The 21622-nt window shown below is 36.9% G+C and overlaps 1 long non-coding RNA gene across 1 annotated transcript; it reads right to left on the minus strand.

The window, feature by feature from the left end:
• Window positions 1-11781: 11781 nt before the first annotated feature.
• LOC110896696 lies at window positions 11782-12184 on the minus strand. The gene is made up of 3 exons (XR_002568096.2): window positions 12172-12184; window positions 11978-12086; window positions 11782-11866 (listed from the first exon to the last, which is right to left on the minus strand). It is a non-coding gene; the product is annotated as an uncharacterized LOC110896696 (long non-coding RNA).
• Between the last annotated feature and the right edge of the window lie 9438 nt (window positions 12185-21622).

Below are 21622 nucleotides of genomic sequence, written 5' to 3' on the forward strand. Positions count from 1 at the left end.
GAAATCGGGGGGGGGGGGTGACACATTTCGATCATTTACGAATCTGTTCTGTGCATGAGGTCTAACATAGTTGTTGTTCGAACCTCCAGAACGTTGGTCATTCTCAACTCCTTGAAAGGTGACATGATTTTGTTGTCTGTGAGGGGTTTTCTCACGAGTATCATGTCTTTGAGGTACATTTTCTGATCTGTCCCCACGGTTAATAACAACGGGTTTCTCCTCTTGATCCTGATTTTGTTGTGTTTTAACATTTGGTTTAACAACTGGTTTAACTTCTTGTTTAATCACTTTGTTTTTCTCAACCTTCTGATTTTTACCATTTTTCTTTTCAACATTAACTGATTCATTTTGTGGCTTTTCAACAAAAGGTTTCTTTTGATCAGGATCAACAAGTGATTTACCCCTGTCATCTGGACAGTCTGCTGCTAAGTGTCCTTTCCCACTACACTTGTAGCATTTGCGAATTTTCGCAGCGTTCTTCGGACGTTCCTCATGATCGGTCGAAGATGATGAGGCATTGGTGGAATTTTTCAAAATTTGGTTCACAAACTGAGAGTTGGAACCTGTTTCAATTTTTACTTCTTCTTTGATAAAATCCTCCCCTTTAACAAACTCAGTTTTAGGGACATTTTTTAAAGCCTTTTTATTTTTCCCACGTGACTTTGGTTTTGATTTCTCATTTTGAACTTGATTGAAAATTTCCAAAATCTTATTGCTTATCAAATTTTCAATGTTTTCAAGGTTCACTTCATTTTTCTTTGAAACTCCACTCATCTTCGACTGATCTGAGTCAGTAACTTCATCTGGCTCAGATTCTGACTCACTTTGTGGTTCAACCGTCAGAGGAGTCTTTGGCACAAAATTTGCCAATTCAGTGTCAATGCTTGGCATCGATGTATAGTTATGGTTTACCGGAGGAGGCACCTTAGTATAACCAATGCCGAACATTTCTTCCTCAGATTCTTTGAGACGTTGGCTGTTAATACAGAAATTCATCACTTCGGATGAATCCCTGAATTTTTCAATCTTTCGTTGCAAATCTAAAATCAGATTATCTTTTTCCAAAATGATTTTGTTCTTTTCCAAAACACAATTTTGATTCATTTCAAGTTCAGATTTTAATTCCTGATTTCTAAGATTACCCACAGCCACAAGTCTCTCAAATTCAGAGATATCATTTTTCAGTGCTTTTATCTTAATTCGGTGTTCTTTATCCGAATTCGACAAAACAACAATGAGTTCTCTGGATTTTTCTAAATCTGCAATTAAGTTTGTGTTATGAAGTGCATATCTATCAATCTTAGTCACAAACTCAAGACATCTAGCACATCCCTTATCTACAGAAGATGATTTTACCTCAATGCCAGCCATGAATGCACAAGCCTCGTTTTCTATGGAGTTTTCTTCCAACCTTTTAGCTTCTGCATCCGCAAATTGCTGCATTTCGGCTGTGGAGATGTTGAATTCAAAGCGTTCTCCCTTTTCTCCATCTTCTGTCTTGCTAGACTTCTCAACAGACTCTTCAATCGATGGATTTTCATTCTCAGCAACATTCCCCGAATCCAATTCTTCCCCAATAACCTCAGCTACAACAGCAAGCTCCTCAATGCTAGTCTCTTCGACAACCTCTTCACACACTTCTTCGTTCACAATTTCAGCTATAAATGCTTGTGACACAATAGCTCCCGAAATGTCTTCCAAAGCACAACCCCAATCATAAGGCTCAGTCACATTCGGTAGAGGTTGAGCCACCATAGCATTGTTTGTCGAAGGTGTAAGATTGTCAGACCCACTTGAACGAGCACTTGAGTTAGAGGTAGCCGTTGAAGCATTGTTGTGAGGTCTTGAATTACTTCCTCGAGAATTGTTGTCAGATCTTTCCATTTTCGGCTTTCGACAATCACGTGCGAAATGCCTGTAGATACCGCAGTTGTAACATTTTACTTTGGACATGTCGACTCCCATTCGTGTCTTTGTCTGACCTCCTATGAACTTCCTACCCGTCTTCAATAGAAACTTCTTCGCTCTTCGAACTAACAGTGCCATATTGAGTTGTAGATCAAGTTCTTCCATTTCGTCTTGATCTATCTGATCAAAGTCCTCATCGAGACTTGACGGTTCAACGAGCTTTCCAAGACAGAAGTTCTCATAGGCAGTCATGAAGGACGCCAAGACTCATGTTTTCTTCAATCAACTTCAAACAGCTTGCATCTATCTTAGGAATGTTCAGGCTTGTTCCTTGAGATTTCTGAGCTCCACTAGAAGAGAACATCCCTTGATTTGAATTGTTTGTTCCACCTGAACTGTCATTGTTGCTTATGAAGGCGTGTTCACTTGCAGGACCTTCATTTTCCGAATACAAAGCGACACCGACACCACCATGACTACCCTTATCCGTTGGTTTCGAAGCCTTATACAACTGAGGATCTTGGATCTTCTCAAAATCAGATGCTTGATCTTCCATATTCCAAGCGTAACCCCTCAGTTTCTGAACAGCTTCTTCCAATGAAAGCTCTTCGTAGAGAACACCCTCTCTGATCAAAGCGGTGTACATATTCCAATCTCTCGAAAGACAATTCAGAAACTTCTCAACCTTCTCGAATTCAGTGTAGATACCCTCTTGACTTCTATCAAGTTCGCTCAACAGATGATAAAATCGATTCACTGTGTCATCAAATGATTCATTCTTTTCCTTGAACACGACGAATTGAGTCTTCAAACGTTCGAGACGTCGTTTCTCGTACATTTCGTTTCCTTCATATCGCTGGATCATACTATCCCATAATTCCTTTGAGCTATTTCTCTTACGGAATGTATGAAGTATAGACTGTGTCATTGCCATCGTTATCATTGACATAGCTTTCTCTTCACAGTCATAAAACTTCTTCTGGTCGTCAGTGAGTGCCAAATACGTATCAATTGTCAATGTGCGTACTGGAGTAGCTCCACATCCTTTAACGATGCACAACCAGATTTTGATGTCTTTTGCTCGTACATATCTTTCAAAACGCTCCTTCCATTCAGGAAAATCAAGCTCGTTTATCAACAAAGGAGGTTTGTCACTACTTCCTACCTCCGCATTGTGCTTGAGGTTTTGCACCATTGCAGTCAGATTGTTGTTTGCCATTCAGAAAACAAAGTGGACTTCCAAGCAAGAACTATGTCACAGAAGACTTTTTCTAAGTTCAAACTCGGAGTGAAAACACGGAGTGAAGTGTCTGAGCTTAATCAGAGTGTGAAAAACCCGGATCACAAACCTGAAATAAAACACAAGCAACAGAAAACTCGGACTAACTCGGACTAACCAAGATTGAAAACTTCGGACTCTAAAATAACTCTGACCAAACAAAACAACAAAAAAAAAAAAACAATTTCGGACTGAGGGAAAGCCAAAGAACTCGGACTCACGTTATAAAATTCAGAAAACTCACCCTACTTAAAAACAAACTCGGACTCTACCACTCACTTTAAAAACTCAGATCTAACACTATTAAAATTCGGACACCAATGATATTAAAATTCGGACTCTACCTTTAATTAAATAAAAATCGGACTAGATAATACTTAAAAAATACGGACTCTAAATATTCTATTAAACTACGGACTAAACTATAGTAATAATAAATGATTAAAAGTCGGACACTTATATCAGACACTAAAAACAAGACTAAAATTCGGACTCAAGTTAGACTCACTTGAAAATTTGGACTCAACTATTCTAATAACATAATAAAAGTCTGACTAAATGATCAAGAAAAGGTCGGACTAAATAATAAAATATAAAGATTAAAAAATATGGACACTAAAAAAAACTAACCTAAACTGCATGAAAAAGTCGGACATTTATATGCTAAAAAGTTGGACCACTAACACAAACTAATAAAGTCAACTCTAATAATAAAAGTCGGACTACTTAACAATCTATAAAAATTCGGACTTAATAATTAAATAAAAAAAAACTGACACAAAGAAAAAAGGAAAAAACTCGGACACACTAAGCAAACCTCGGACTAATATTGTAATTAAGAAACTTCGGACAAGAGGATCTAAACAACAATAAAATTAAGGTTCGGACACAAGAAACTTCACAAAATTCGGACAAAAGGGGACATGAAAATTCGGACCTAATAATGTATATAAAAAAATTCGGACTCACCTCAAAGAAACTCTGACTCGACTAATAAAACTAATTCGGACTCTACTAGACTCAAAGAACTCGGACTCAACTTGAAAACAAGAAAAAAGTCGGACTTCTAGGCTTTCAAAAGATCGGACTATTGAGGATTAGTTACAAAACTCGGACTAACTACCTATAAAGGAAAATTCGGACAATTCTAAAGGGAAAACTCAGACTCTGAATACCTCAAAAAGGAAAATTTGGACAATGAACAAAGGTCGGACAGAATGATTTGAAACTCAGACAAGTCTCAAAACTCAGAAGGAACCAATCTCCGGACTATCTCCCCAATGTGACTACACACTGGTTCAACAATACCCCGGAGACACAAACACAAAGTGTAAACCACGGACAAAGTTTCCAAAGATCAAACTCAGAATCTTTTTCACCTTCAAACCTCTGTATGAACAAGAAACAAAAACCCCTGTAAAACCCAGATGAAGAAAACACTAAAAATCACCAAACTACTCAAAATCCATCATCAAATCACTAGATATGAATGAAGAATCATGAATAAAACACAAAAACTCACTAAACTCTCACTAAAACCCTATCAAAGTATGAACTTTTCTCACCAAAACCTTCAAACTAAGAACACCTACAGTAGTATGAGCACATTGCTCTGATACCACTTGTAAGGCCTCCTAATCCAAGATCTCACTCAGCCAAAGCAACCAACAGGTGTGCGGAATCCACCTGATGATCAACCACTGCAGATGAAACACTAGAATGCAAGGATTTGAGAGAGAAATCAAGAATACACTGAGTATTCTTGATGAAGATGAATGACGTCACTCACACAAAGCAGCCGCCAGACAAAACACAATGATTAGGGTTTGGTGCACAGAATTTCACACAGAATCGCTTGCTTTGTCTATTCCACATTAAAGTATATATACAAGGCAAAGCCCGGACTTTCAAGACTAACTAGAAAGCTCGGACAAAACAAATAGCACAAAGCTCAGACCTTTGCCTAGACAAAACTCAGACAAAAGCTACACTAACAAAACTCTGACCTTAGTCCTATACAAAAAACTCTGACTAAGGAAAACATCCATAAAACTTGGACAAAGTGTCCCTAGGAAAAACTTGGGACTACTTTTCACTAGTTGTACAATAAGGACCCTAATAAATTGGGAGACATGCACTTATCACCAAAAGTGTATTAACAAGGTTTGTTCGAATGTTAATGATTGCCTTTTGTTCGAACAAACGTCTCTCTTAATTGTTCGAATATAAATACGATTTCTAAAAACCGAGCCGATCAAACCCATGCTCACGCTTTAAAACTTAAACTAACTCAGGAAAGAAAGGCAATCCTCTCAAGTAAGCTACTAACCAATGGAGGAAGGCATTCATCAGCATGTCTTCTCAAAACCGAAAGTCCACCATGTGTTCCATATCCAATTTGTGATAGCAGTTGAATACTAAAAAAATTGAATAAAATCATCAAAGTAACAACAAATGTTTTTGTTTACAAAGCATCACACAATTCTAAGCATACAATTGCTATTTTTGTAAGTGCAGTTCCTGCCGGGTAACTGTCGCTTATCAGTTCTGGTCAACCAAAGCAGAAGTCCAAGTTAAAGTTAACCATAACGAAGAATTCAAGACCACATGAAGATCTGCATTGATCTAGGGGGAGTTGTTAATACACTTTGGGTGAAAAGTGCATGCTTTCCAATTGTTAGGGTCTTTATTGTACATGTCTTGAAAATTAGTCCCAAGTTTATCCTAGGGACAACTTGTCCAAGCTTTGGGAGAACTTTTGTCTGAGTTTTATGTGTAGAATTGGTTTGTCCGAGGTTTAAGTCCCTAGCCTATATATATGTGTGCATTGTGTAGATTAGGGCAACTCTTGTAGCTTGGTGCACCTCTCCCACTCGTTCATCCTTCTGTGTGAATTCTAGAGAGAGAGAGAGAGACTATGTGTTAGTGAGAGAAAGCTAGGGTTTAGATCTTTGTGATCTAAACCAGCTTGTAGATGATGTATACTCCTTTGGTTTGTGTAATCTGTGATGACTGATTCATAATAAAGAGTTCATCTTCTACATCTTTCTATCGTGTTCTTCATATTTTGTTCTTCATGTCTTGAATCAAGTGCAATGTTTGATGTTCGTCATCGATCCGGTGCTTTCACAGTGGTATCAGAGCATGGTTACCGATTCGGAATGGTCTAACCGCCTTCCGAATCACCATTGCTCTTGATTTGATGTTTGTTTCCGCCAAACATCTTGAAGACTTGAAGATTTTGCAGAAAAGTTGAAGAAAATGAAGCTGTTCGTGGTTGTTTTATTCTCCAAGTTGTTGCAGATATGAGGTTTGATCCAAAAATTGCTCTGTCCGAGTTTTTCTTAGTGTTAAACTTGTCTGAGTTTTAAAACTCTGTGTTTGTTGTTTCTGGGGTTTTGGTGAACTAGTGTGAAGTCACACCAGGGAGAAAGTCCGGAGACTTGTTTCTGGCTCTGAGTTTTGGTTGTTCTGAGTTTCATATCTCCAACTCTTGTCTGAATTTTTCCTAGTTCTTTTAAGTCCGAGTTTCTACTTTTACTTGTGTCCAAACTCTTGTGTCCGAGTTTGAATTGAGGTCCGAGTTTGGATCAGTCAAATCGTGGTTCCGAGTTTTTTATGTTGTTCCTAGTTTCATGTTGTTCCGAGTTTTAACTATTGTTCGAGTTTCTCCGAGTTTTATCAATCAGTTACAATCAGTGTTATTTCCGAGTTTTGCCAGTCTTTATAACTGTCCGAGTTTTACAGTATTACAGATTTGATGTTCCGAAGTTTAACACAATATAGTGTGTTCCGAGTTATGATCAGGTTCCAAGTTTTGTGTAAACTGTCTTTTAATTCCGAAGTTTGTCTCCGGGTCCGTCCGTGTATCATGGTCCGAGCTTTTGAACTGCCAACTGTGTCTGTTATGTTTCGAGTTTTGAAGCTTTAAGATTCCGAGTTTTGTAATAAGTGTCTCAGTTGAAGTGTCTCCGAGTTTTAACATTCTGTTAATGTTCCGAGCTATTAAACAGCGAAATTTGTGTTGAAAGTCCGAATTTTAATCTTATAATTGTCCGAGTTTTCCTTTTGTTTAAATACGGTCCGAGTTTTGAAACATAATGCGTTTCTGAGGTTCCTAAACTGGTCCGAGTTTGTTTGAAATTATGATCCGAGTTTCTTTTGTTGTTCCGATGTTTTGCTTTTAATGATTCCGAGTTTTTTTTTATTTAAAAAGCGCACAGTTCTGAGTTTTACAATCAAGTTTTGAAAGCAAACTGTTCCGAGTTTTACTTGTGCTGTTCTGTTCTGAGTTTTGTACTCCGTGTTTTAAACAGCAGTCAAAGTCCGAGTTTTATTTCATTTTGTTTAAAAAAAAACAGTCCGAGTTTTGTGCACGGTGGAAAGTTGTCTGCTGGAGATGTGAAGGTGACGGAGAATATGGTTCGGTGCTCGTGATGGTGGTGAATCTGGTTTGGTTGTCGCTATAGATGATGGGAGGATCGTTCAAGTTCGTCGGAGATTATTTTTTTTCTGGGCAGTGAATAATTTCCGGTGAATGCAGGTGATGTAAGGTGATGGCGGCTGGAATGATTCTGGTAGTTTGGTATATGACGGTGGAGCATGGTGGTGGCGCATGGTGGTTAACGGCTGGGTTAGATCACTTGCGGCTCGGTTTGATCACTTGCAGCTAGGGTTTCGTATGTCTTTTCCGATGATATTCTGGGCCCACTTGCGAAGAGGATGTTAATGGCGGCTGGAAACATAAGTTTACGGGTAGGTTTGGTCTTATGTTTGCATGGGCTCAAGCTGAAAAGATGGGCCTAATGATTAGGTAATCATTATTGGATCAACTCTTACATTCTTTGGGGCCCACTAGTGGAGTGCAGAATTATATATGATGATGAATATTGAATTGTTTTTGGCAGCAAGAGGTCATATTTGTTCTATTTATTTTTTTTACTTGGGTCGTGATTGGTGGACCCACCAACTTAACAGATCGGTTGCATATAAAATGGATTGAATCGTATGCTTGCTTTGGGCCCAATAAACAAAGAATGTTGTGGGTATCAGCAACTGAGATGTCAAAGATGTGAATATCAGCAATTTTATTTGGGCAAATCATATGCTTGAAGCTTAGTTTGGTTTCTATAGGACCGGGTCTCCTTAATTTTTAACATAGGATTTAAAATTGGGCCGGGAGTACAAGATTATTTTATGGGTCAGTGACTTTGGTGGGTTTTACGGTTTCGTCACTAAAGAAATTATTGACGACTTCAGCCTTTGATCGGGAGCTAAATGAAATTTGACAGAATTGAAGATTCACAAAAAAAAAAAAAAAAAAAAAATCGAATTTATGGGTTTTTCGGATTTCTTTGCTTGTTCTGAATTTCTTTGTACTCTAAGTACTATTCCGATGATCTGATTCGAGGTTTCAAGAGCTTTCGAGTTTTACGAGTTCCGAATTTTCTAGAATTCCGGGTTACCTGGGGTACCGGATTTTTAGCTAAATTTTTGAAGTTTGTGTTGTTCGGAAGTTTCGAGTTGTGCATGTTCCGAGTTTTTCTAGTTATTCCGGGTTACCTGGGGTACCGGATAACTAACTAAGAGTCAGAATTATGTGTAATTTGGAAACTTGAAGTCGGTTACGGATTATCGAAAAGTTTTATGGTACTTATGTTGTCCGGATCAAGTGAGGAGGTGTAGAGAATACAACTTGCTTGGATTTTTGTATTGTTTACAAAGAAAAAGGGGGAGTAAATTTTTTTTTTTTGAAATTCCTGTTTTCTTTGTAAACGAAAAGCTCGTGGTGCTACATCGAAACAAGTTTATGTTTACTATCTTTGAGATTAACTTAGTGTTAATCTTACCGGTGGCGAAGTGTTTATAACATGAAGCAAGTTAGAGCTAGTGTATGATTGAGTTTTGTCAAGTTTGTTCGAGGTTTAATCAAGTGTTGACGTGATGAAGCAAATTGTTCGTGTGGCAATTAGTTGAAGGTCAAGCCTTTATCGTTTGCCGGTTAGAGTAGAGAAGATTAGTCTTCTTGGTCCCTCTTCCAAGTTGGGTGACTGATCGGATTCTCGAAATAGGGGTTCTTACATTGAGGGGGAGATCAGAGACGAAAGTCATCGGGTAATTGGCGGATTTGTGAAGATACGAGATTGGATCTTAAAGATTCGAGATGAAATGATTTCAGACACTCGGTTGAAGACTCTGATCAAGATGGTGGATGTACTTTTACAAAGTTCAGTTTGTTATTAACTTATCGAACTGAGCTTCATGTCTTTGTGAAGTTTGAAGTGTTCAAGGTTGGGCATTGGAAATCCAATGTTTCTTTCTGCTACCGGTTAGGTTTGAAGATTAATGTATCGAGCGATATTCTTACATGTGGTTGTAGGTCGGTTCGCGTTAATTTGATTCGGGAGTAGTTTGAGGGGGAGGATCTACAGTGTTTGATGTTGGATTCTTCGGGTTTCTCAAAGCGGCCTTAAGTGATCGTCAGCAAGTCTTTAATTAGAAGGGTTGAAGATCGCTGTGCTCTACCTAAAAGATCAAGTCTCAACTTAAGTTGAAAGCATGCATGATATCATCAGTCAAGGGGGATTCTCTAAGTGCAGTATCCGGTGATTGAAGATTAAGGATGCCACACAGAACTGATGCAACAGTTAAGGGGGAGACTGTAAGTGCAGTTCCTGCCGGGTAACTGTCGCTTATCAGTTCTAGTCAACCAAAGCAGAAGTCCAAGTTAAAGTCAACCATAACGAATAATTCAAGACCACATGAAGATCTGCATTGATCTAGGGGGAGTTGTTAATGCACTTTGGGTGAAAAGTGCATGCTTTCCAATTGTTAGGGTCTTTATTGTACATGTCTTGAAAATTAGTCCCAAGTTTATCCTAGGGACAACTCGTCCAAGCTTTGGGAGAACTTTTGTCTGAGTTTTATGTGTAGAATTGGTTTGTCCGAGGTTTAAGTCCCTAGCCTATATATATGTGTGTATTGTGTAGATTAGGGCAACTCTTGTAGCTTGGTGCACCTCTCCCACTCGTTCATCCTTCTGTGTGAATTCTAGAGAGAGAGAGAGAGACTATGTGTTAGTGAGAGAAAGCTAGGGTTTAGATCTTTGTGATCTAAACCAGCTTGTAGATGATGTATACTCCTTTGGTTTGTGTAATCTGTGATGACTGATTCATAATAAAGAGTTCATCTTCTACATCTTTCTATCGTGTTCTTCATATTTTGTTCTTCATGTCTTGAATCAAGTGCAATGTTTGATGTTCGTCATCGATCCGGTGCTTTCACAATTTTCAAAAAGAGGTAATCCAACAGAAGTAGTCTTTCTCTAATGGTCATTGTTGCATTCATCTTCACAAATGGCCATAAAAAACATGCTTTTATTCCAATTGACATGGCTTCTTTTTACCATTATTTTTTTTTTATTTTAGATTAACAATCCACACTTCTTTTTACCATTAAGTACATTTTTTATTTTAGATTCACAATCCACACTTCTTTTTCCCATTAAGTATAAAGGTACTTAATTATTTATGAAAAGCATCCTCAATGCCCTCGTTAAACGCGGATTCAACAAAAAACCAATTATTTATGTTCAAATTTAATATTATGTAAAAACACATACATTGAAAGACAAAAAAAAACTAAGTTATTCCATATACGATTGTACTTTGAATCATAATATCACGTACGATGATTACGAAGAAAACACACCACCAAGTAAGGTGTTTTGTCTCCAATTTTGAGTGGCAAACTCATGTACCATATATGTATATACCTTGTAATTTACCCTTTCTTAATCAATTTTCAAGCTAAAGTTACAAATTAACCAATTATTTTCATTAGAGATTACTGATGATGTCTGATGTTTTAGACATAAATTTGAAGTCCAAACAATTCTATCATGTGAGTAAGCCAAACTCTTTCATTAACTTATAAATTCTCCTATATCTAGTGTTGGTTCAATTCGCAACATACAATTTAACAAAAGCTCAAACTATTGAAAGATTGTTTCGCAAAAAAATTAAGGATATATTTGAACATATATTTCCTAGTCTTGACCTAAATCGTCCTATACAGAGGTGGCTATTCCGACCCATTTGTATACAAATGCATCGTTTCGGGTCAAGCCAAGATCTAACTATAAACATAACGGGTCGAGCGGGTCAAAACTCATCCAGAAAGTATTCAAATGCACAAAACCTCCTAAATGGCGTTAATTTAACATAGTTCTAGTAATCGTATTTAGAGAGTCGTATAACTAATTTATTTGCATACATGAATAATAGGGTTTATTAATTTTGTGTATATATAGAGTCTAAGTTACATTTAAGTACTGTGGAGTACAACTAGTCCAATAAAATGTGCATAAATATTTATTAAAGATATAAAAATGAACAGAAAGTATTAGCATGCCGGCCTAACCCAACCCGTTTTCAACCATAATATAAATTACTTATCTTGACCTAAACACACTCAATTTGCCACCCCTAGTTTTATAGTCCATTTACCTATAACGTTAATTAGAGGTTCTAAAGCTCTAGCAGAAGAGTTAGGACAAACCTGTCAAAGCAAATGTACCACATAGCACCGCACATAACCGAGTTATGAAGTGGAGAACACTTTGTCGCTCTTCTTTGATGGTAACAGTAATAGGTGAAAGATCATATAAAAAGTAAACCGCTGAATCATGTAAAAAAATTAGGTAAACCCTCACATAAAAACAGAATATTAATCCTGGTATTAACTATTAATAAAATAATAAATAAACAATAATTTATTTCAGTAACAAACCTGGCCACGTCCTGTCATATTCATTCATCGGGGAGAAGTACTCGGTAACAGAGAATTGATTTGTGGGTAAGACTTCTTTCGATATGTATTTATACTCGGTTGGAACAATCTACAATACCATAAAAGAATATGATGTTATGATGCCAAAAGTAGGAGCTTGCTTTGACTTTTAACTGTCAAATGATTTAATTAACCTTTATGTAATACAACTGACATATAGTTGTAATACCTGACATTATGACTACCACACAAACCCACCCCACACTTTTCATATCTAACTTTTGTGTCTACCAGTAACATTGCAAATATGTAGTTTCTTAACCAAGGGTTCTTGGAGCAAAACTTGATGTTCGATTACCTAAGCCGAAAATTACAAAATTCAAACACAAAGTAACCTAACATAACAACCAAATTCACAACAAACATGTCCGCAACAGTTTGTAGAACCGTTTCATTAAAGACTTCAGACCAAAACATCTCAAAACACAATAATACAATATTTAGATACAATTATACAAATGCCCCTAACAAAAAACTAAGAAAATTAAAAGTTTTAAGCAAGACTTGTTACCTTTGACAAGGGAATTCCACTTGGTAAAATCACATTTTAATCAAATCTCGTAAAGACATTGTTGCATCATCAGTTTTATTTTTAAATCTCTTCTGCCAATCGCATGTAACCACACCAACCTATAACCCATCTACTACCAGATCCGTGCAGCCAACCACCGCCTCCAATCATCTTCACCGCTGCGAAACCACCACAACCAGCATCGTTGAACCACTCCCCCTTGCACCCGTAATCGACCATCAACACCCCTTCTAACCGTAACAGGTTGCTGCTCACAATCAGTTTCACCAAATCAAACTGATGGCACGGCGTGGAGAAGTTTTCTCTGCTTTCCTTTTTAATTCAAATAAAAAGCAAATTCACACGTATGAAATCTGAATCCAAATAGATAACATCACTCCAAAGAAAAGTGTTCATACTTTCATAGACATTAGATCTGGTGTACTATATTTAATATGACGACAAAACCATACCCTCTCAACACTAAATTCCAAATTATACCAGACGCAGTTTAATCTCTGAACAAATTCTAACTACTCCGAATTTAATTAAATTAAGTGATTGAATAATTGATTACCAGGAGATTAGTCTTTCTCCTTGTATGATTTGGCCTACAGGAGTGATATTCTTCGTCGTCTACCATCCAAATTAATGAAAACGGTGGTTTATATATAAACACACAAAGCACCATGATAGAAAGGTTTGTTTTAACAAAAGATTGGGTGAATTGGATGGAAAAAATGTGGAATTAGGAATGTTGTTGTAATCCGGCTGTGGAATTCAGGTGTTATGGGCAATTGGTTTAACAAAAGATTGTAAGTGGTTTTAGCCTTTACGAATATAAATAACTACATAAAGCCGAAGGGGTTAGGTTCACAATTAACGGATTTCGTTACTTTAATGAAGTGTTAACACGTTCATCCGTGATTGAATAAGAATCTTACCTTCAACAGTTTCTGCAAGGCGTATAGAAATATCGCTAGTGACCTGGCCATCATCTTGTACTTTTGAAGACCAGTTGCCCTGCAATAGTTGAATATCATAAGTCAAAGACTGCCAAAGATGCAAATACCCACAATTAATACATTAATATACCTCGGCATACGACTGCATTAGCAGCTGAGAGGCCTGGTGGATGTAATCCCATTCAGATTGTCTATTCAGTTGAATGAATTCCATCTTCTAGTGTGACCTTATATGCGTATAATTGAAAACATCACTTCAAACGAAAACATGTGAGTCAAATGTGTTGACTCTGGCCACCCGATATTCAAAAATGTTGTTTTTCCTAAGAAGAGCCATTAACGTTGGTTATGCCTCACCAAACCCTAAATCTTTTAAACCCGCACACCTGAAACAATGAAAACATCAGGTCTAACATCCAATTTCAACAGGAAAAGTGATAGGTGCTATAAAAGTAATGTGTGGAGATACAATTACCTTTCTTCGTTCGAGACTCCAAACAAATCTGGTCATACCACAATCAAATTAGCAAACCAAAACACAAAATAAACATCAAAGTAAAGTTCAGTAGTAACTTATGACAATATAAACTCATAAAAAATGTTACAAACAACAACAGTTATAAGGTATTCACAACTAATCACAACAATTTCATATAAATTGACTAAATTGGACCAATTTATATTTCAAGAACAATGGCAGGTTATACAAAACATTGCTGACCAATTTGGACAGTAATTTAAGCTCCTTGTCACCTCTGTAATGCCTATATACATTAGAAACAATTTAGTGAATAACATCAGAAACCAAAATAAAAAACAAAACATCTCAACCTAAGATGAAACTCAACATACACACAGTAACAATTAGAGTCATACTCACAGTCACATGTTATGTATATAAACAGATCTATAATGTTTGTTAACATGTCAATTAACTAATATAAAACATGTTACTATTTATTGCCCAATAAACAAACGTCTCTCTTAATACGCACCATTTATAACATCGACATCCTTACGATTTCTAAAAACCATCCAACACAAACAAAAGGCAATCATTAATATTCGAACAAACCTGTAATACGAAAGTATAACTCAGGAAAACAAACGTCTCTCTTAATTGTTCGAATATAAATACGATTTCTTGCAACCGAGCCGATCAAACCCATGCTCACGCTTTAAAACTTAAACTAACTCAGGAAAGAAAGGCAATCCTCTCAAGTAAGCTACTAACCAATGGAGGAAGGCACTCATCAGCATGTCTTCTCAAAATCGAAAATCCACCATGTGTGCTAGTATCTGAAGCAGTCAACGTCTTGCAAAAAGAATGCACCCGAAACTGTGGTTCTGATGGTGGTGCAGAGTCCTTAGAAGCAGTTACATCTTGTTGTCACAACAAAAACGATGTTATCATGTTAAAACTATCAACATTAAAAACAACAGAAAACGATAAGCTGACACCATCAAGCCCATGATACTCACATCAGATACAGGTATCAGAGTAATTTGGGCAAAAACCTCATCCGTATCTGGTTCCGCCTATACAAACACACAAAAAATTCAATTAATTTAACTAACCAACATAACACAAAATCAAAGTCAATTTAAACTCAACTTTACATCATCAACAATCGTACCTTCAACTGGTCCGAAACAACTTTACCAAGTATCTTCAACGAACGTCTGATTAGGGGAGCATTTGGATGTGCTGTATTTCCAAAATCCAAACAAAATAACAGAAGTTCAATAACCTAAAAACAAATCAAAAAATAAATATCGATAAACATCAACAATTTTTCAGAAAAAAAAAATCGTCAATTCAACACGAAATCAAACCTGGATGAACATTCAAACATGAATTGAAGATTCATTCGCCTTGTGAGAAGAAACAGGTCTCCTGACACGATTAAAATCGTTGAATGCCTACACTCACAATTAATTTCACAACTCCCACAAATCTATACGCATATCAATGATTAGTTCTACATATCTATACATACATACATACATACATGGACAAAATGAAATAACGAACAGAAAAATATTGTAGAATCAAAGAATTTTAAGAGTAAACATACATGGAGCAGATTCGACTGGTTTTGAATTAGGGTTTCTGACAATTGCCTGGATGAGAATCGCACAAAGATGCCATCTAAACTAAAGTAATCAGAAAATATGCAATTGAAGATTTCGAATGAAAATGAGAATCGGCCGATGCTCTAATCGGATTACATCATAAAAATCAAAGAAAACATACCTAGATGAGAGTTCGAATGATTGAGTTTTAGGGATTTCTGAAGTGGGTATGGCTAGGTACAATCGCTACAGATGAAGCCGTAGATGAGATTTAGGGTTTGTAAAATTGAATGTGGGTGAAAGAAATCAATTTGATTAGGTTCTGAGATTTAAAGAGAAATCAATTTGCCTTCCACTGATTGAGAGAATTGATTAGGTTACCAAAATTGAAGAAGAGCGTAGGTAGGAAGAAGCAAAATGACGCTCAAATATCAATTCTCTAGCCAAAGAGAATAGCCACATTAAAGTCAAATAGTCAACACTATTTTGCTTTAGTATAAGAGCTAGATTTATTCCTTATAAAATGGAAACGCGAAGATATAAAAATTCCAAGCTGATCTTCCAAATTTGTCATCTAATAAATTAAGAATTGAGAATGCTGCATTCTTGTACCCCTTAATATATTTTTTTTTCTTTTTGTCGATATGATAATTATTGTACCCCTTAATATTTTTTTTTTCTTTTTGTCGATATGATAATTACAGATGTCATGAATTTTGGAGGCTTAATACGAATTCTAAAATAGAGGCTTTTTTTTCCATTAATTCACCGTTGACGTAAGGGTATAAGGAGTGGTTAAACACTTTAAAGTGGCAAAAGAAAAAACCGACCAATCAGAGCGCGCCATGTCAATTTGGCAAAAGTGTTTAAACTTTGCTGAAAATTGTTGGCATTGGTTTAAACACTTGCTGAGTGGCAAACTTTATTTTTATTTTATGTTTTTTTTTATATTTAAGATAAAATGGAAAAAAAATAAACTTTTTAAAAATAAAAATAAACCATTACATTTTAATTAAAAATAAAGCATTACATCTTAAATAAAAATAAAACATTACATTTTTAATAAAATCTAACTTAAAAAAAAAAAACTAAAAATCACAAGGCCATCCATATTTTTTTGCGATCTCCCGTTTTCTAGCGAGTGCGACTTCCAACATCTTCGGGTTAAGGTCGTCGGTAGGCCGATTATACCACTCAAAGTCCTTCTCGTACATTGTTTGTCGCAACGCCTCTCGTTGCTCATCGGCCAAGGTCAAATATTTTTCTTCTCGTACACGTTTAATTTCCATTATCTCGTTTTTCATGGCCTTGTACTCTTCGAATTTGCTTGTTATATCTCTTGGATCTTCGTTTTTTGAAGACGGCCCTTTGTCCTTTTTCTCCTTTCTCGTTTGTCGTCTTGGTGGTGGTGGTGAAGGATCCTCGTTTATGTCGGGAATAGTGAATCCGCTTGAGATTTCGACATTCGGTGATCCTCGGGCATAATTTCCCGAATCCGAAGACTTTCTTTTTAGACCCGAACCGGAGCTTTCTTCATTCAACAAAGGTACCGGCGACCACTTTTCACTTGTTCTAACAACCTCCCAAGCCGCAACATGAGCGAACTCAATATTTTCTTTGCTTTTGTAATCCTTTAACGCTTGTTTCATTACATATGCGTCGTCACTCCCGCTAGGACGTAAACGATCCTATAAACCGTATAAAAAAAATAAACCGTATAAAAAATTAAACCGTATAAAAAAAATAAACCGTAAAAAAAAAAATAAACCGTATAAAAAAATAAACCGTATAAAAAAAATACCGCTTGATGATATAGACCGTTGAATGTGTTAATTTTTGTTTGCATCGTCACCCATTTTGATCGAACTTGGTGGTGGGTTCGATTACTTCCGCCGACCGTTTCGTTAGAGTGGTTTAAAACTTTCTTCCAAAAGCTATCCTTCTTTTGTTGATTGCCTTTTCTTTTATTCAAAGTGCAATGAATAAAAGCCTTTGCCAACGCCTCTTCTTGTCTAGGCGACCAATTTTCCCGTTTGGCTTTTGCTTTTTTTTCCGGTTCATCCGCAACATCTTCATCATCCGCAACATCTTCATCAATATCATCTAACTCATGTTCTTGTGTTTCCGGCACGAACTCCTCATCGGCGTCATCTTGTTCGTCTTGGGTTGGTGATTGTGACATTGGGTTTTGAAAAGCAAACGGGTCAAAAGCATTTTGCGCTTCTTGGGAGTAATCATAATAACCGGCTTGAGTCATCCTCGGACCGTATTGCATCCAATTTTGGGTGGGTTGGGTATCATAACCGAAAGGTTGATGCATGGGTTGGTTAAAATAAAATGGAGGTTGGGTGTGACTCGCAAACCCAAGTTGCGGATTAAACGGGACACTACTACCACCCGAACCACGTTTATCTTGAGGCCTCGACTTTGAACCGGACCCTACCATTTTCTTCTTGCCTTCACCCTTCTTTGAGCCTTCCATATTTTTCAAAGTGTAGAATAGATTGAGAGAGTATAGAGAGAAAGGTGTATTTTTTTAAAATGTGTGAGTGGTATATATATAGGGTGAAAAAAAATTTAAAAAACAATTTTTTTTTTTACATCAAACGGTAATATTACCGTTAGGGGGGTAGTAAATTTGGCAGCTTTCTTCTTTCTCGCTTCGGTAATCCATCACCGCATTTCATCTTTTGCCGCGACCAATGTTGGTCGGCGGCGGTGTTTGCCGCGCGGCAAACGGCTTTGCCGCTGCTTTGCTGCTGCCACTCCGTATCCCCTAAGAAGTAATTCGTATTCCAGGAGTATAAATTAAAAATGGCAAAACTAACATTAACATTTACATTTACATCATATAAATAACTAACATATATGTTGGTGTATCAAGGTGTTGTATCTCATGTTTAAGGGGTTTTTCAAAAAAAAAAAAAAAATGATATTACATTTTTAATCCACAACTATTCAATGATAGCATTTTTATTTCATTCCAATCATCAGGGCAACTTACAACTATTTAAATTTTTACTTTTAGTCCAAAAGTTTTCATCTTTTCAATTTAACCTCACAACATTTTACTTTCTAACTTTGGTCCCCTACACTTTTCATATGTGGCAAATTTTTCGTTTTACGTTTTGTTCTAGATTTTGCGAGTTAACATGGTGCAACGTGCGTATGTAGTTCAACGTTTTTACGTTTCGTTTTACGCTTCTTTCTAGATTTTGCGAGTTAACATGGCGCAACATGCGTGCGTGGTTCAACGTTTTTTACGTTTCGTTTTACACTTCGTTCTAAATTTTGCGAGTTAACATGACGCAACGTGCGTGTGTGGTTCAACATTTTTACGTCATCTATTTTTTCCCACTTGACAGGTTCGCCACAACACGCAGGTCCTAAATGGACTTAGTTATTATTTTCTATATTTTACGTTTCAGTCGAATTTCTTCGCAATAACACACCCCAACTTTAATATTGGTGGTTGCTAGCGATGGTATGGCATTAGGCTAGTGGGTATGGTGATAGTCCATCCTTGGAGGATGATCCGCCACGTAGGCGCCACGTCATAGTCCTCCCAAAGATGGTCCATCCTCCAAAACTAGAGGGCATGGGAGGATGATCCTAGTCATAGTCCTTCACCACTTTTTTTATGTTTTTTTTATTTTTTTAGTCTTCTATTTTTTTTAACATTTAACAAATATACTAACAAAATATTTGAGTTAATTACATAGTTAGTCCCTGCGGTTTGCATAAAATAACATACTTAGGTACTAATAGTTTAAAATCACTTTCTAGGGTATTAACTTTTCATTTTGTAACGTTTGGAGGTATTAACGTTATTTGTAGGTTTAAAATCACATTCTATTAGTACCTAAGTATGTTATTTTGTGCAAACCATAGGGACTAACTATGTTAATACCTTAGAAGTTAATACCTCCAAACGTTACAAAATGAAAAGTTAATACCCTAAAAGGTGATTTTAAACTATTAGTACCTAAATATGTTATTTTGTGCAAACTACAGGGACTAACTATGTAATTAACTCCAAAATATTTTCATTAATATTAAAACCACATTACATAAACATAAAAAAATAAACTTAATAAAAAAAACATAAACTTAATAAAAAAACCAAAGACTTAAAAAAAACATAGACTTAAATAATATTATGCTTCTTCATGACGTCGGTTTGAAGTTTTTTCAACATCGAACGTTTCGGCTCGGGATACTGATCGACATCCATCGTTATCATTTCCCATTCCTTTAGCCGAATTTTTTCATCCGAAATTCTTATTTTCTCATTTGACAATCGGACCTTCTCGCGTAACTTTTCTTCCGCTACACGAGCTTTTTCTTCGACGGCCCGCTCCTTCGCCTTCGTCTTTTGGGCCGAGACGTCGTTGTACATTTTCAAGTGTTCCATAAACTCTTCCATCTTCGGGTCCACCTTTTCCTTTTCTTTCCCCTTGGCCCGCTCCTTCTTTGATTTGTCTCGGCCCTATGGACGCTCCGCTTCATGTACGGCGTACTCCTCTTCGTCAAAGTCGGCGTCATCATTTAAGTTTATGTGACACCTCGCGTCCGATCCACCGGCGCTAAAACTACTTGTTTCCGATGTTTTTTGGCGTTTCGCCATCGTCACCTCGTTGTGAATCGGCGCCCATTTTGGTTCGTCTTTTAGAAATGCCCACGCGCGAACATGAGCAAAGTTGGTATTACCATTATTGTCACACCCCCAAATTACCACCTAGGGCGTGTCCCTAATGGAGGTGTAACGATCCAACAAAGAGCCACCAATCATATCAAGCACAAGTTATAATGTATTAAAATACCCATTTGAAAGAAAATGTATCGTTTGAAAAGTTAAACCAAAACCAAAGTATTGAGCGGAAGCATAAAAGTATCAATGTGTAATGTATCAAAAGCAATTTAAGATAACTGATTATTATGACCACAACCACTCCAGCAACATAAGACAGCAAGCTCCCAAGTTCCTTCAGTAATCACCTACAAGCATGTAAACAAGTGTGTCAGACTACGCTGGCGAGTTCAAGGTTTTGTTAACAAGTTATGTTACCATATATATGTTAATGCGATTCAACGTTGCGATGCTATGTTGCCTTCGTTAGATACCCTAGGGAGAGTGCCCGTATGTATCCGAGGAGTGTGCCTCTAACAACCATAGCCATACCCAGATAATTAGTTCACGCCCGTCCTTACGGCCCGGTGTGAGGTTTCCCACCTAATAGCGCTATCAACTAATCACCCCCATTGCCCTCCAGGCAATAACCAAAACCGATTAAGTTATTTACCCAATGTTTCCCTTCCAAATGTTTACCAGTTGTCCCAAACCACCGGGACGCATGCTTGAGAAAAGTGCAGTGAACTCACCTTTGATTTGCTCGGTAGGGTTATCTACGAGTCTACCAGTTAATCAAGTACGTCCTAAAGGGGTTACGATATCAGTTAGTTTTACGTGCATATGAACCACAGTTTTCATTCCAAAGTAATTCATGTGTACATTGACCACACAAAACACATTTACTGTACATGTAACGCATGCATGCAATAACAATAACTCATGACCTAGTCATCCAGACCATATGTTTTGCACATAGTAAGTCGTGTAAGGTTACACATTCACATCTAGCAATAAAATCACATACCGAAACAATATTGAATTAAAAGACTAATGGCCGACAACCCTTTTAAAACTGTTATGCATTTGACCATCAAAAGTATTTGACCATCGTTTATCAACTGTTCATTACACTCATCGTTTATCAAAAGTATATACTGGTGGCCGGCCCAATCCAACTAACTATGACCTCGGCTTGGGCTTTCATGAACATACTGTGTCAACAATAATTAAAACATGCAATCCCATATAATTAAAACAATCAGACGATTTCCCAATACTATAACAATCTCCTTATCCGGATCCTATTAACTAGCATGCCTTAATACTCCTGTTTAATTCATTCTCATGCATTACTAGATGATACCATATATTAGTTCGGACCACTCACAAGAATCGAATTC

Source organism: Helianthus annuus, chromosome 15, assembly GCF_002127325.2.
Source record: "Helianthus annuus cultivar XRQ/B chromosome 15, HanXRQr2.0-SUNRISE, whole genome shotgun sequence".
Lineage (NCBI taxonomy): Eukaryota > Viridiplantae > Streptophyta > Magnoliopsida > Asterales > Asteraceae > Helianthus > Helianthus annuus.